The 15,385-nt window shown below is 44.1% G+C and overlaps 1 long non-coding RNA gene across 1 annotated transcript in view; it reads left to right on the top strand.

The window, feature by feature from the left end:
• Positions 1–762: 762 nt before the first annotated feature.
• Positions 763–15,385, top strand: part of LOC148186041 (uncharacterized) — a 21,781-nt gene continuing 7,158 nt past the window's right edge. The window contains exons 1-2 of the long non-coding RNA XR_015775327.1: positions 763–1,487; positions 1,901–1,990. This is a non-coding gene — a long non-coding RNA (uncharacterized LOC148186041). The remainder of the gene's footprint in view (positions 1,488–1,900; positions 1,991–15,385) is intronic.

The following is a 15,385-nucleotide window of genomic DNA, read 5'->3' as shown; positions in this document are numbered from 1 at the left end:
CGAGGTCGGGGAGTGTAAGTTGTATATCAGAAGTAAGGGAGTGACGCCAGTGGACGGAGCAGTGAAGGGAAGAGAAAACATCCAAAAACCTGACATGGCTGAATGTAAAAAAAATTCCACCTTTTATCAAGCACCTGGTTTTATCATCCCAACCCTCCCTGCATAAGGTTTTATTTGGATCGGGCTCTATCACTCCCCCATCCTCCCCTCTCATAGTTTCCCTCTTTCCTCCCATCATCCATCTTGGATTCTCCTCCCTTATTTTGACTCGCCTTCTCCCTCACCCCCCCTCCACCCTCACCCTCCTATCATCTATCTACCATCCCTCCCTCTTTCCATCTCTCCCTCTCTGACTTCCTGCTTTCCAGCCTGCCAGACGGTCATAATTAACGGGGAAAACGATAGTCCCCCTGGCCCTCGGGAGCCCTCTACACTCACTGCCCTGAGAAAGCCTGTGTGTGTGTGTGTGTGTGTGTGTGTGTGTGTGTGTGTGTGTGTGTGTGTGTGTGTGTGTGTGTGTGCATACACAGATCCCTGTTTCCCTCCGTACCTCCAGACTTGGCCTATGGTCCGTGCTCCACTCAATGACTCTTTATGTTCAGCGTCAGCATGATCTCACCCCCTCCAAAAAACACACCAAATGACTTACAGAGACTCCCAAACACAGGCCGCAAACACAGAACGGCCTACTATCCAAGAGCAATAACACACACACACACACACACACACACACACACACACACACACACACACACACACACACACACTGTACAAGGCGTCCACTGGCAGTAACTCTCATTATGACTAATTCTGACGAGAAAGTAAAGAAAGCGAGGGAGAAAGATCGTAATAAAGGCTGCCTGGTTCTTTGGTTAAACGTAAACTACACCTTGTTTTTTTCCTTTTTTTCTCTGTATTTATTCATTTATTGCTTAATATAAATCAGAAAACAGAAACAACTACCTGTCCATATATGTGCACAACTGTTTGTGAGTCGTCTTGCCTTGGCATACCACCCCCTCCCCTCATCATTCACCTCCTCCCACCCTTCCTCCTCCTCCTCGCTGCAGTGCTGGGAGGCAGACCCCAGATCAGAGGGCAGGGAGCTGATAAGGAGCTGGACTGATGCTATCTGTCAGTCACAGCCGGAGGGCGGGGCTCACAGCCAGGAGGTCAGGACTCTCACGGTCCCTCGGCTCTCCCCTCCTTCCTTATCTAAACAAACAAGTCCTCGAGATGCTCTCACATGGAGGCAAAATATGAGCATAGCAGGGTGGACACAATAACATGAACACCTTGTAAAGTCACACAGTACAACAATACCTCCAGATATGGCCTAAAAATCCCAGCAGGACTGAATCAACACCTGATGATTATTCTAATTACTGATTCATCTCTCAGTAGTTTTCAGTTAATTGGCTAACAGTTTAGTCACAAAACGTAAGGAAAGAGTGGAAAACCCTCATCACAAATTCACAGAGTTCAAGGTAAGGTCTTCAAATTGTTTGTTTGGTCTGATTGAGTTAAAAAAAAACTTTTTATGTTCACTTTTGTTTTGTCTTTATTGTTTTGTAATGCAGACAAGAAATAAGCACAAATTGTTTGGCTTTGGCCTTTCTCAACTTTTGCCAAACCAACAGCTTAAAACCCCAAAATGTTCTGTTTAGAATGGTAGAAAACTGAAAAACCAGCAAATAATAGCATCTGAGATGCTAGAACAAGTCAGTGTTTGGCCATCTTTGTTGTTGTTTAAAGAGTAACTTCATACCAGGTGCTTGACTGCCACGTCCAGTTAAAAGTTTTAAGTTTGTTGCACCTGTGCCATACCTGACAGTGAAAAGTTGAAGTTTGCCCTCAAATTAAATACACACTTTCTTTTCTTCTCTAACCTGTATCGCAGTTCAGTCTAGACTGTTTTGGTGTTGGAGTTGCAGGGTGTTGAAGATATTGGCCGTAGAGATGTCTGCTACGATGGTGAATATTGCTGCAGGTGAGAGGAAAAAATATGTTTTCTAGATTTGGGTGTGAACTGTCCCTTTAAAACACACGAAAAACAAAACTATAGTTCTAACTGCTGTTGCTTTTTAGTGTCAGATCTTTTCTTTTAACACACACACACACACACACACACACACACACACACACACACACACACACACACACACACACGCTCGCTCTTTGCACATATGCATCTCCAGAGTTTCTGTTGTTTGTACAACTAAAATCATGTTTTTCTAGATACTGTGTTCACCTCCAGCACCTGTTTCCCCTCTGTGCTTGTGCATATGTACACATGCCTCAGTGTTAGTTCGACCCTACATGTGTGCAGGTATATGTGCTGGCGAGCGCGAGCGGGTCTATGTGGATGTGCGTGGGTCCAGCAGTGTAAATATTGTGTTGTGCTCTAGTAACAGCTCTTCCTCTGGCTCTGCAGTAGCAGCACGCTCGGCTGTTTATTTTCCTTCCTGACGGACGACTTCTTATCAAATAAGCAGACGCTGCCTTCTAGCTGGCTGTCCAACCACACGCTCCCAGAGGATATCCCGCCCACTTTCCTCCGGGCTTTTGAGCCTCAGTTTTTTTTGTGATGATTGACAGCTGAAGGAACCACTCACACTGCTGACAGTGTCCGCCTGCACAGATCCTGACTGCAATAATCTAAAATATCTTCGTCTCCTTTAATGTGTCAGTGAAGATGTGCATGATTTATAGTCTGCACATACAGAGCAGATGTGACAGTGTTTCCTCTCTGTTGCCATGGTAGCCCCCTCAGTTATGACAGTGAGATAAGGGCCGATTTTGGCTCCCACAATGAGGGCTTTATGAGTCAACACAGACTAGAGAGACACTGCAGACACTTGAACGAGAGCACCAGAGTGGATGAATGAATTAATGTGAAATGTACTTCAGACACAAACAATCATCCATTCACTCCATGGCTGCATTTCTTACTGCCGCTTTATTCATAACCTCTTGAACAACCACTCAATATTCCCATTACCTCACAGCTGTAAAATCAGGAAATTAGTTTTCCTAGGAGTTAACTAAGTGGAGTTCAAGGGTCATTTAAGAACTTCAGGACAGCAGTTAACAAAATCATCACAACCCAAGGTTCATTAAGAGGCATAAAACACACGGAAAACTCTCTCTAGCCCCTTTTACACTGCCTGTTCAAAACAAAATGTTGCGCCGTTATGCCGCCTCGCCATTCTATATAAAAAGGTACAATTGCAGAGTGGGGGGACAGAACTGTCTTGCTTCTAAGCCGGCAACGTAGGTAGTAACAGCGCTAAAATAAGGTGTGTGTTAAAGGGACAGCAGGCCAGATGGGAAAATACGCCACTTGGGCAGTGTAAAGTTGAGCCCTGTGTGGAACTGTACTCTTAATCCCAATCCTGCCCACTCCCACCGGATTCACACCAAATCCATCTTACTGTAGTGTTTGCTCACAAACTGCTTGAATCAAGCAAACGGTCAAGCGGGCGAACATCAAATTATTTAGTGTTTCCCGATGAAGATGTCCTTACCTGCTCTGTGTTAGCAAACAAGCTAAGCAACATGTTGGTTGCCCGAAAAAAGCTCACCCTGGCTCTATTTTGGCAAAACTTTGCGCACCTCCAACCTAATTTCAGCGCAATAGCAAGTCATTGCTTAGGCTCACTCAGGGCTCGATAGGCTTCCTGAATATTGTCCGTTGTAGCATATTTGGACACTTTTTCGTGCTCCATCCAGCCAAGTTTGCTCACTTGCTTTTAGAAGGAGATGCACAGGGATTTAACTGTTATTAGATCTTAAGGGCAACAAACGCAGTATAAAGAGCGCAAAAATCCACCCAGGTCGGGAGGAAAGGAAGGATAGACCCAACAAGAACAGGACTTTGTCGTTTGTCATGGCAGGGGTTCGTCATTAGTCACATGGATACTTAATCACATCAACCACAATCTTTTCCTAACCTCATCAAGTAGTTTTGTTGCTCAACCACCAACCCCGTCTTTATCACGGGTCTACTCAAGTGAGGGTCTTCTCGACCAGAAGCCCCTAAAGTCATGAAGGGAAATTTTGTGATCTTGGCCAAGGTCTCAAAATGTGATGAGTCGGGTTTAGATAGCAATTGTTCTGGAGCTTTCAGTCACTCTACATGATCTTCTTCAGCACATGGCCTTCTGGCATGGAAATACAGATGTCCAACTTTTAGGTTAACACACATACACATTAAAGTACTCAGGAAAAAACAGTAATTTGAGCATCTACATTTCCATGACAACTGGTTGAAGAAGATCTGAAAAAAAAAATAACCTTAATGATGTAATAGTGATGTCACTGAGCTTAGACCGTGCAAAGTTACAAACTAGGGGTATGGAGTCTTAAATACATGAGCATTTACACAAGAAGATGAGGATCTGATTAAAAGGTTGCATTATGGGAAGTGTAGGAACCACTTTTTTTGGAGCTTGACAGACACTGAAGACAAAAAGTCAAGATATTTTGGCTTCTGTTGCTTTTTTTTAAAACTTTAAATTTAACACATATTTATGTAGGTGACATACTGGAATAAGTCTTTAATAAAAGAAAAAAATCCTCCTGAAGAGACCTTCTGCCTGATTTTTTGCTGTAAACATTTTTAAATTTGATGTCATTTCACTGTAACAAATGAGAACCACCCAAGTTGCATTTCTTGGAAACTCACCTGGCCAACACAACTAACTCATTCTGTCTTTTTTCCTTTAATTCATGCTCTCAGGTGGAATACATCCTAACTAAAACCACCTGGCCATTATGAGCTCCCTCTCCTCCATCACTCCTCCTTCCAGCTGTGTGTGCATGTGTGTGTATGTGTGTGTGTGTGTGTGTGTGTGAGAGAGAGAGAGAGAGCGGAGAGCAGTGAGAAACTGGACCATGCATGGTTGTGATTACATGTTTATGTCCATATTTGTAAGTCTGCTGGAAGGCGTCTGTGTGTGTATGTGTGTTTGTCTGCAGTGCTGACGGCAGAGAGTGTGTGTGTGTGTGTCTGTGTGTGTGTGAGAGTGAAAGTGTGTACACTGTGAGTTGTGAGAGTAAATAAACGCTGTGCAGCGGGGACTCACGTGGCGTTATTATCAGAGCTCAGAGAAAAGACAAACTGTTTTTTCACTCCGGTTTGATTCATCCCACCCTCTGCTGCCTCCTGCCTTTCTGTACGACCCACCGCAGTACACCCACCCCCCCATCCCCACACACACACACACACACACACACACACACACACACACACCAACCTTACCCCCACCACCCCAAATTCAACACATGGCTCCAATCAGGGGATTATTTTTAGCACTTTGTGTTTTTATGGAGGAATGCTAATCAGTTGTATTGTGATTGTTTTGCACACTCTCAGTATGTGAATGAAGTTTTCAGCCGCTGCTCCACAAACTGAGCCCCCCTCACAGTGTCACAGAGACAAGTTTGGGAGCATTTTTTGGCTTCTTTTGCAGACGCCTGCCGCTTGATTGCAATCGAATCCCGGCATCCTTGTGATTGGGGGAATTTTTCTTTTTTTCTTCAAAAAACGGCCCAGATGCGACTCAAAAGCCAGCCTTCTGTGGAATCACTTACTTTGATGACGGCAGAAAAAAAGAAAATCCACAAAATAAAGTTTGGTTTGGAAACCGCAGATCAAACACACACACACAAGGGCTCGTACAGTATGCAAACTCACACACTCACAATTTGTGGTACACTAAGGCATTCTTTCTCCCTCCTTCTCTCACACACACACTAAGTTACACTCATTAATCTGGGCAGACTCAGGAAACCGCGCCAGTGAGCTGGCTAGAGGCCCTGGGAGGGGTGGAGGAGGGGGAGATGGAGAGGGGGGATCAAAGCGAGGACGAGAGCAGCAGACTCGCTGAAAAGAAACAGCAGAAGAGGGAAGAAAAGAGAAAAGAAAGTTTTGAGAGGGAAGAAAAGAGAAAGGAAAATTTCCTTTGCTCTTGAGTTCTGAGAATACAGGAAGGGGAGACGATCTGAAACCCCTCGATTTAATGAACTGGGAGTGCAGAGAGTGTGTGACGGTGTGTGTGTCCATCCATATACATATATCAGGATGTCACGAATGTGTGTGTGTGTGTGTGTGTGAATGTATAAAAACCATGAAGAGTCTCAAGATGGGAAAATAGTTCTGCAAAGTTTCTGCACAAAAAGGAAAAAACCACAGAATGAAAACTTACTGTACACACACGCACAGACAGAAACACACTCATGCATCCACACACATGTGCGCACACACTTACACATGTACACACACACATGCACACACCCACACACATTTCTCCCCCAAAAAGCTCTGCAGGGAGGGTCGACAGTCCTTAAGAAAATATTCCCCAAAGCACTAATTAGAAAAACGATGGTGCTGGGCTCGTTAATAGCCAGCCCCACACACACACACACACACACACACACACACACACACACACACACACACACACACACACACACACACACACACACACACACACACATTCCCCCTCCACCTAAACTCCACCCTCACCCCACCTCACCCCCCAAAAGTCTTGCAGAAGAAGAAAAAAAAACAACACAAAAACAAAACAAAAAAGATTCTGGCAGAGGGAGAAGAGAGCGTTCCACTGGCAGGCCTGGGTCAGAGCCCTATTTACCTACCGCAGCACTGCTCTCTTTCCCTTACAGCACCGAGCGCCTCCCCTCAGCGCCGAAACCTGACCCTCTGTCTCCCTCCGAGTCACACACACACATGAACGTACATACATGCACACAAACCAGCCAAGAAGTGGCACATGGTCTTGGTTAAAGGGTTCTTGGCTCCGAAGGAAACCCAATCTCTCGTGGAGTTATTCGTCTCATTTCTAAAACTTTTAAAATGCAAAGAGGAGGAGTTCAATTTTTCCCTCCTCAATCATTCCTCGTTTCGCCCTTTTTTCTCTCATCCTGATTAAGTTGCATGGTTAAAAAAAAAAAAAAAGCCGGAGGATTTCTTGAGCCTTTATTATCCATCTCTGGAGCCAGTTCAGGAAAACTGAGACAGAGTGAGAGGAACAACAGCTCAGACGTTCTCACACAGATAATAAAGTGGACCAAAAGCTACAAAACACAAACATACTCATTGCGCACAAAAACACTACTGCAAAGTTTCTTCACACAAGTCTCAATCAGAGCAGATGAGGCGGCAATTTCAGGGAATCAATTTGTTTTCTCTCCGCTCTCTTAGCTCTCTATCTGTTGCTGACATTTCCTCCCTGTACCATAGCCGAGCCCAACCGCCCATTACTACACCACACAGGCCCTTATTAAATGTATATATAGTCACGCTTCAGACCAGGAGACACTTTCTCACACAAAGGGCCGAAAAGAGCGAACACGGGGTCGTACAACAAACTGAGAGAACACAGGGAGGGAAAACTGGAGCTTGACCGAGATCCAAAATGGCCTCAGCCTGTGTGGGTGGATGAATACAGTCGAATCCAACATGCCTGCGTCTTGTTTCACGCTGTCCTTCTTCTTCTCCTCCCCCCCAAAATGTGTGCCTCTCTGTCACGCTCCTCTCCAGCCCTCATTAGAAACATCTCACTTAGGGTAACAGTGTTATTTCAGTGTTTGTAGCTCGTTATGGGAGTGTTTTTCCTGCGGCGTGGCCCTCGTAGTGTGTGTGTGTGTGTGTGTGTGTGTGTGTGTGTGTGTGTGTGTGTGTGTGTGTGTGTGTGAGGGAAAGGGATGAAGGGGGAGGTAAAAGAGGGTGGGCTTCTTAAACACGGGGTGAGAGCGTAGAACGTAGAGTGTGATTCCAGATGTGTTTTTTACTGCTCTGGCAGGGATGACAGGGCTGTAAAGAACCTCTCTAGAGTAGCCTGGAGGGGGAGACAGAAAAGGGGGAGGAGGGGGGAGGGAGGAGTTAAATGCTCGGCGGCTTAAGGCCCTCAGGGACGGAGCCAGAGAGGAGTCGGGGAACAGGAGAAGGTTTGAAGGGGGAGCGATGGTGGACATGGTGGTGTTCAGGGGTTTGGGAGAAGTTAAGTACGGGGCAGCTTTTAGGGCCTCAGGGAGTGAAATGGAGGCAGTTTAAGGGGGGAGGAGAAAGGGGGAGAGAGGGGGGAGGACAGAGACAGAATGAAATAGCTTTTCCTGGCAAAAACGTTCCACTTTATTGGCTCAGGTGTGTCGGGCGGAGAGTCTGGGACTGTGAAAGAGTGACTGGGGGATATTAGTGTTAGTGTGTGTCATAGCAAAGAGCTGTGTGTGTGTGTGTGTGTGTGTGTGTGTGTGTGTGTGTGTGTCTGTGTGTGTGTGTGTGTGTGTGTGTGTGTGTGTGTGTGCGTGCGTGCGTGCGTGTGCATGTATCCTTGAGGACATGAGAGAAGAAAATGGACAAGGACCAAGAGAAAGAGAGGAAAGTCAAACAGACGAAAGGAAGCAACTTGAGCTGTAGACTTGAAGCAGACCAAAATAAATAGTTCGACATTTTGGGAAATGCACCTCTTCATCTTTTTACCCAGAGACAGACGAGAAGATCAATACCCATCTCTCATATATATACATATATGCATATATTAGCATAAGCTCTTGCACCAGTGGAAATAAGCTAGACTGGCTCTGTCAGACAATAACAACACGCACTTACCAACATCTCACATTTGGGTTTTGTACGGATACAACAAACCAGATGTTGATCAGTGAGCTTTAAGGTATTTATACATTAGAGGCATGACAAATAAATAAGTTTTATTGTTATTGTGACGTGACCGCACAACGGATTGGTTGATGCCTTTATTCACAGTGTAAATGATCAGAAAATTGCTTGTTGGAAAAGAAAAGTTACGTTTTAGCTTTCGCCGAGTAATATTCATGTGCAATAGTTCTCAAAACAAAAAAGCGTGCGGCCTAAGATGAGCTGACTGGACCATCAGCTCTGTTATAATAAGCTATATTAGCTTTGTTAAACAGTTATTTGTCTCTAAGTGACATAATCTTGCTGTAAGACTTGAATTTTGACTTAAAAGTAAAAACATTCAAGTCCCCAGTTTTGACCTAAAATCTCACCAGCAGGCATGCCGTGCATGGCCACAAACCACGATCATTTACTCATCAGACCTCTGTATTTAAAAGATGGTTTCAGCGGTGTCAAAAACTAATTAAAGGGTGACTTTGGTTCATTACAACTTGCGCTCATTTTTGTAGGTTTGAATACGCTATTATTGGATATTTTAATACTCCACTCTTCAAGTTCACAGCTGATCCGGGAACACAGCGACATTGCCAAAAAGAAGTCCAAAGTCAAGAAACACAGCAGTCGGTTAGCCAAACATATGGAAGACAAAACAAAGGCAAACAAAACAAAGGTAAATTTATGACCCAAACATCCAGCGAAACTGGTAATTATCCATCACAGTTTACAGACTTCCTGGTTGAGCTTTGACATGATGTATTTGTTGTAGTTTAACTGTTCAATGAGAATTATCAGTGACAATTTTGGTGAATTCACGTTCCATTTTACCTCCAGATTATCTGCGTAAGTGTTCGATTTGTTAACGTCTGATTATTTGACCTCTTGGGTTTTTTGCAGACTTTGTTGTTGACTCAGTAATTACTCTGGTAAGTAGCCTACAATCTTATCACAACCGATAGAAACTGAGGCCAAAACTACTAAAATAAGCCCAAAAGTTTAAGTGAGCTAGAATTATGCTTTGACACAACTTTGGAAAAAAAAAAGATTTAAAAACAGCTCTGGAGTATATCATGCATGACGTGTGTGGAGAATGGAGAAAAGCTGCGTCTGAGAAACAAAAAAAAGAAGGGAGAGAAAGAAAACTATATCATGCAGAAGACATGATGTGTGTGTGTGTGTGTGTGTGTGTGTGAGTGTGTGTGTGTGTGTGTGTGTGTGTGTGTGTGTGTGAGTGTGTGTGTGTGTGTGTGTGTAGTGCGCCGTGTGATCCAGCTCCCTGGGTCCTGCAGCTTGTTAGTCATGCTCGTTAATATGCGCCTGTTTTACGGGCTCTGTTCAAAGACTGACGTGGTGTTTCATCTCAACCTTACCTTCTCCACGCAGTCAGAGACGGAGGAGAGGAGGAAGAGGAGGAGGAGGAAGAGAGGGGGGGTATGGGGCCTTTAGTGCAGGGAAGGAGAGAGTGTGATACATTCACAAGCTCATGGCTCAAAAAATACATATTTTGAAGAGAAAATATGTCATATAGGCTGCTTGAAAAAGGTACATCACAAAAGCAAATAGAAAAAAAAGAACCTTTAAGCTTTAAAGATGTGGAGACAAAAACGCACTAGAAAGAGAGCAAGAGGTCAGATGTCGCTGTCATGAGACAAGGATGTCGCGGGAGAAGAAGGCAAAAGCAAACTGGACAGAGAGGAAGAAAATGTGACTGTAAGTTTCAACAAATAAATGAAAGACTTTTATAATCCAGTTAATACAGATAAGAAGAGAAATTTAAGTCTTAATTTCTGATCCATAATCTGCTACCGCTTATCCTTATCCTCCTGCTCGAGCCAATCCCAGCTGACACTGGGTGGTGCATCCTTGACAGGTCAGCAGACTGTCACAGAGCTGACACAGAGACAGACCGTCCACACTCACAGACAAGCGGCAATAATCAAACATTATTCTAACTTACGTGTCTTTGGATTGTTGGAGGAAGTATGAGAACCCACAGAAAAGACGCGCTAAAACGGGGAGAACATGCAAACTCCACACAGAAGGGCCCCAAGCTCACGTTCGAACCTGGAGCCCTCTTGCTGTGCAGTGAGACCACCGTCTCGTCCCTGTTCACACCAAAAACATGTCATGTAATAAGTCTTATTTGATGGAACAATGCAGCCATAAAAAAAAATAAATAAATATCACACGGCAAATAAGAGCTCTGGATAAACAGACACTGTCGGACAGTATCTGATGAGACAAATGTAACTGTTTAAAGCCACTTCAGAGGGGGTACTTCATAGTAAAAGGTTCATCTGTCACCAGACTAACACATATTAAAAGAAATAGTTTGCCATTTTTGGAAATACACTTATTTGCTGTCTTGCTGAGAGTTGGGCCGCGTTCCATTCAAAGTCGGAGGTCGAGAAAAAATACAAAATACAGAGTCCCGACCTGCGAACTCGGGGTAAATCCATGTACCGCAACTACAGCTATCTGACATCACACAACAATGGCAGCATCCACAGAGGCACAGAAGAAATCAACTACAAGGCTACGTAAAGTATATTTGCATGTATTTAATTAAAATATTACATCAACAACGCAAAAACGTGAACAGCTAAATAATCGCTGAGTAACCGTTAAAGTGTTACTCAAACACCTGTTAACATAGTTGCCACAGACTCGTGTGTGTCTTTTATGATAAGTTTGCTTTTAATGAGTTATTAAATTTTACAAGAAGGGGATTTTCTGCCTTGATTGACAGCTGTGACAGCCAATCCGTGCGCTCGCATTCAATTGAGCTGCACGCGATTGGTCAGACAGGTGTTTTGGCGGGAACTCCCCCACCTTGAACATTGCTACTGCGCTCCGAACGACATCGCCAGCGCAAGACGGCAGCGTCCGTATTCCGGATATTTTAGCCTAACTTAAGCAGCGTCCATATTTACTCACAGTCTCTGGTGTAAACGCAGCTTTAGCTGGTTAGCCACAACTGCTATCACTGTGCATTATGTTTAAATATAAAAACCTTTTCAAACATTTTGACCTGACGAAGATCCAAGTGAGGTCGAAACGTTGTCTTGATTAAATTCATGTGGCATGGAGTAAGCGTGCAGGCGTTACTTTTTTCCTTCAAGAAATATTCCCGGACATAACTCCCCATAAAACCACAATATGTCATTTTTACACTTTGGTTTTTGTACGGCTTAAACAAACGAGATGTAAAATGTTAGGTATTGAGTTTTAGAGGTGTTGGGGCAGTTTTTGTTATTTGTGGAGTCAGGCTAACAATTTCCTCCTGTTTCCAGTCTTTATGCTAAGCTAAGCTAACCAGCTGTGGTTTATCCAAGGCCATTTATGGCGTATATTATGTCCTATACTTGACGACTTTGATTATAACTTGCTTATATTCCGAAAATGCAAACATAAAAGAGGCAGACGTGGGAGGAAGTGGAGGAGGAGGTGGCGATAAAAACAGGCCACATCGTACCCGACACATACTGTGTGCGTGTGACCGCTCACTCGCCCTCTGCTCTCCCTCCCCTCCTTCTCTCTCGCAAGTCCTCCACAGGCACGCCAGCACCTCCAGGTCCGGAGAGCAAGGCTTTCTGGGGGATCAGAAACAGATGTGCCTCCTGCCCCTCTGCTCTTAACTCGTACAAAAACACACACGCTGTCTTGTACACACACGTACACACACGCTGGCGGCAATTCAGAACCGGCACCAGGACCCAGCCGGAGTGACGGGGCAGCGTGACCCTGAGCTTGACCCCGGCCAGCAGCACCTCAGACAGGAAAGGGACGCAATTGGCTTCAGCTGTGACCCGCCGGCCCCTCTCTCCTGCCTGGCCCCCCCCTTCTCATTAAGACAAACTGTTTTTTAAGGCAAAGCAGCTTTCACTACCACTAAAGCCAACACCCTGGAGCACGGAGAGGGGCGGCAGCGAGGGGGGAACGACGGAGGGAAGGTAAAAGAACGAGAAACAAATAGAGCCGGAGCAACGGGGGTACAAAGAAGGTAATAAAGAAAAAAAGAACAAAAGATCAAGGTGGAGGAAAAAGTTAGAGAGAAAAAGGGCAGAGTGTAAGAAAATCCAGACTGAGCAAAGCGGGGAAAGTCAGGCATATCACTTGCAGCTGTTGCAGGCTCACGTTCCCAGAATCCATTGCAACTTGGCACTGGTTTTTCTAATGAGAAAGGGCGGTGTCATGGTTACATTAATATCAAAACATCCAAAACAACAGCTTTGAATTGGAGAAGAGAGACGGGGAGAGAGAGAGAGAAAGAAAGAGAGATGAAGTCACTTAATAGTAATGGCAATTAAATCAGTGTAATTATAAACAGCAGTAAGGCGCGTTTGTCTTGGAGACAGAGTGCCGACTACAAACAACATATTTGTTTGTTTAGGGATGTACAGCGAAGACATGTGGAAAGAATTTTTTCACGTCCATAAAAAAAGACTTTTTATTCTCGCTTGCCTCTGCTTTTGTCGTCCCTTCTAATCCATCAAGCCGCTTTAAAAAAAAACACCCACAATTCTCTTCCAATTTCTTCATAACAGCGAGCGCTGTTCAGACTCAGTGGAAACTGTGTGTGTGTGTGTGTGTTTGTCTGTGTGTGTATGTGTGTGTGTCTGTGTGTGTCAGATAGGCTGTTCCAGGTTGTAATGTCTACAAAACTGCTGAAAACATTTGCATATTTCATGTTTGGCAACCTGCAACAGCCAAAACCTAAAGTAAAGAAAACAAACTACACAGATCCTGTGTGTGTGTGTGCGTGTGTGTGTGTGTGTGTGTGTGTGTGTGTGTGTATGTAAGTGAGAGTGGCAGGGCATGCTGAGGTAGATTAATACCGCTGCTCAGAGGGGGGTTCCTCCATTCAGGGCTGACTGATGTGCGTCCCAAATTGATTTATGAAAACGGCCCTTAATCAATTATGTGTGGAGAAAGAGGGGGAGCGGGGAAAAGGAGAGAAGAAGAAAGAGGGGATCTGGTGGGGGTTGGAGTGGGAAATAAAGAGGACAGAGGGGGATGAAGCCACGGAGGGAAAAGTGTGTGAATGACGCTGCTCTGCTGAGGAATGTGTCTAATGGATGTCAGTTTATGCCACAGGTGTCCAACGCAGTGGATGTGATGGTTTGTCAGGGACACACAAAGCGCTGCGGCTGATCCTGATGTATGCAGGCGACTCTGCGGCAACACACTGAGCATGCTGCACCCATAACATTCATCAAAGGAAGCTGTGGCACAAGGGATGTCCTGATCAAGTTTGTTTTTTGCCCCTGATCCCAAACCGAGTCATCTGAGTCCTGATCCGATTCTCGCATTTACCTGGATGATACAGCTGCACAATTCAAGTACTTTAAAGTTATTAAAATCAACCCAGTGTAAATTACTGACAGTTTAATAGCTCTGCAATGCAATACAAGAAAAAATGCTTTTAATCGCAATTGCATTTAGTGCTGTTTATTAAATAACAATGTAAACAAAGAAACTGCTCTAAATTCCACTCATTGTAATATTGTATCACGTAATAAAATCAAAATTTCACTTCAAAGTAGTGTTATAACAAGAGATCGACTGATATTGGTTTTTCAGGGCTGATACTGATACCGATTATTAGTAGTTAATGGGACCGATAACTGATATTTGGAACCGATATGCATTTACAATAAAAATGAAAATCTTTCTGTCAATATCTAGAATTTGGACTATAACAAACTCCAACACAAAACTTTGTTTAGATTCCATTATAAAACGTTTAATCAAAACTGAAACTATCAACATCATATACAGCTAGTTCCCAGCAACTTTTTTTTATAAAGTCAAGTGAGAATTTCAATACAAAATGAATAAATAAAACAGGCTCCCTGAGGTTTTACAAAGTAAAAGGTCCTTTCATGGTGACACTTTCTTTGCACTTTTTTTCATTAGTTAATTTTATTTGGGATCATTAAATAAAAATGCCAATACAGATAATCCGCAAAATGCCAAATATCGGCCGCAATAATCGTCAGGGCCGATAATCTGTCGACCCCTCGTTATACTTAACTTTAACATTCCCAGCCACAACAAATAAAAATCGATCACAATGCTGCTTTTTACAGCATTATAGCAAAACTAGTTCACTAAAAATGAACACCAAAACAATTTAAATTCCACTCAAAATAAAAAAATCAGCTTCTACTTATCCAAGTTGCAGCATTGCAATAAAACCTGAATATCTGCCACAAATTGTGCTCTCTTTACGACACCTGTGTGACGTTGACAAAACATCAGGCGGAGCGTGTGTTCAAAATAACCAATCCCGATCAATTACAAAAATGTGTCGATCAGGTCCATTACTGGACATCCCTGTGTGACACAGCAGATGATTTGCAGAGAAAAGGGGGGGCGTTTGGAAAAATGCACACATGCTCAGTGTTTAAAGCGTAAAGGCTGAATCTGTGCTGCAGTGTAATGTGGTTTTTGTAGTAATTGTAGTAATAATGGCCCGTTTTTTGGGGGGAGCGGCGGAGAAGAGTGAAGCTGCAGTTGTTTAAAAAGCCCTTCCCCTGCCTTGCCCATTGTGCCTGAGTCAGGGGTGTGTGAGGGGGAAGTGGGGGGTCACGCTGAGAGCTCGTTTCTCCTGCCTGTCAGAACTCTATCTGGGATCCAGCCGGAACTAATCAACTCCAATAGGCCTCCCCATTACCCAGGGTGCATTGGGCCACGGGCTGAGGG

The sequence above is a fragment of the Plectropomus leopardus genome, chromosome 21, assembly GCF_026936395.1.
Source record: "Plectropomus leopardus strain MGB_pleo_1.0 chromosome 21, ASM2693639v1, whole genome shotgun sequence".
In the NCBI taxonomy this organism is placed as follows: Eukaryota; Metazoa; Chordata; class Actinopteri; order Perciformes; family Serranidae; genus Plectropomus; species Plectropomus leopardus.
Note: the sequence above shows the minus strand (reverse complement) of the source record. Positions and strands in the feature narration are given on the sequence as shown.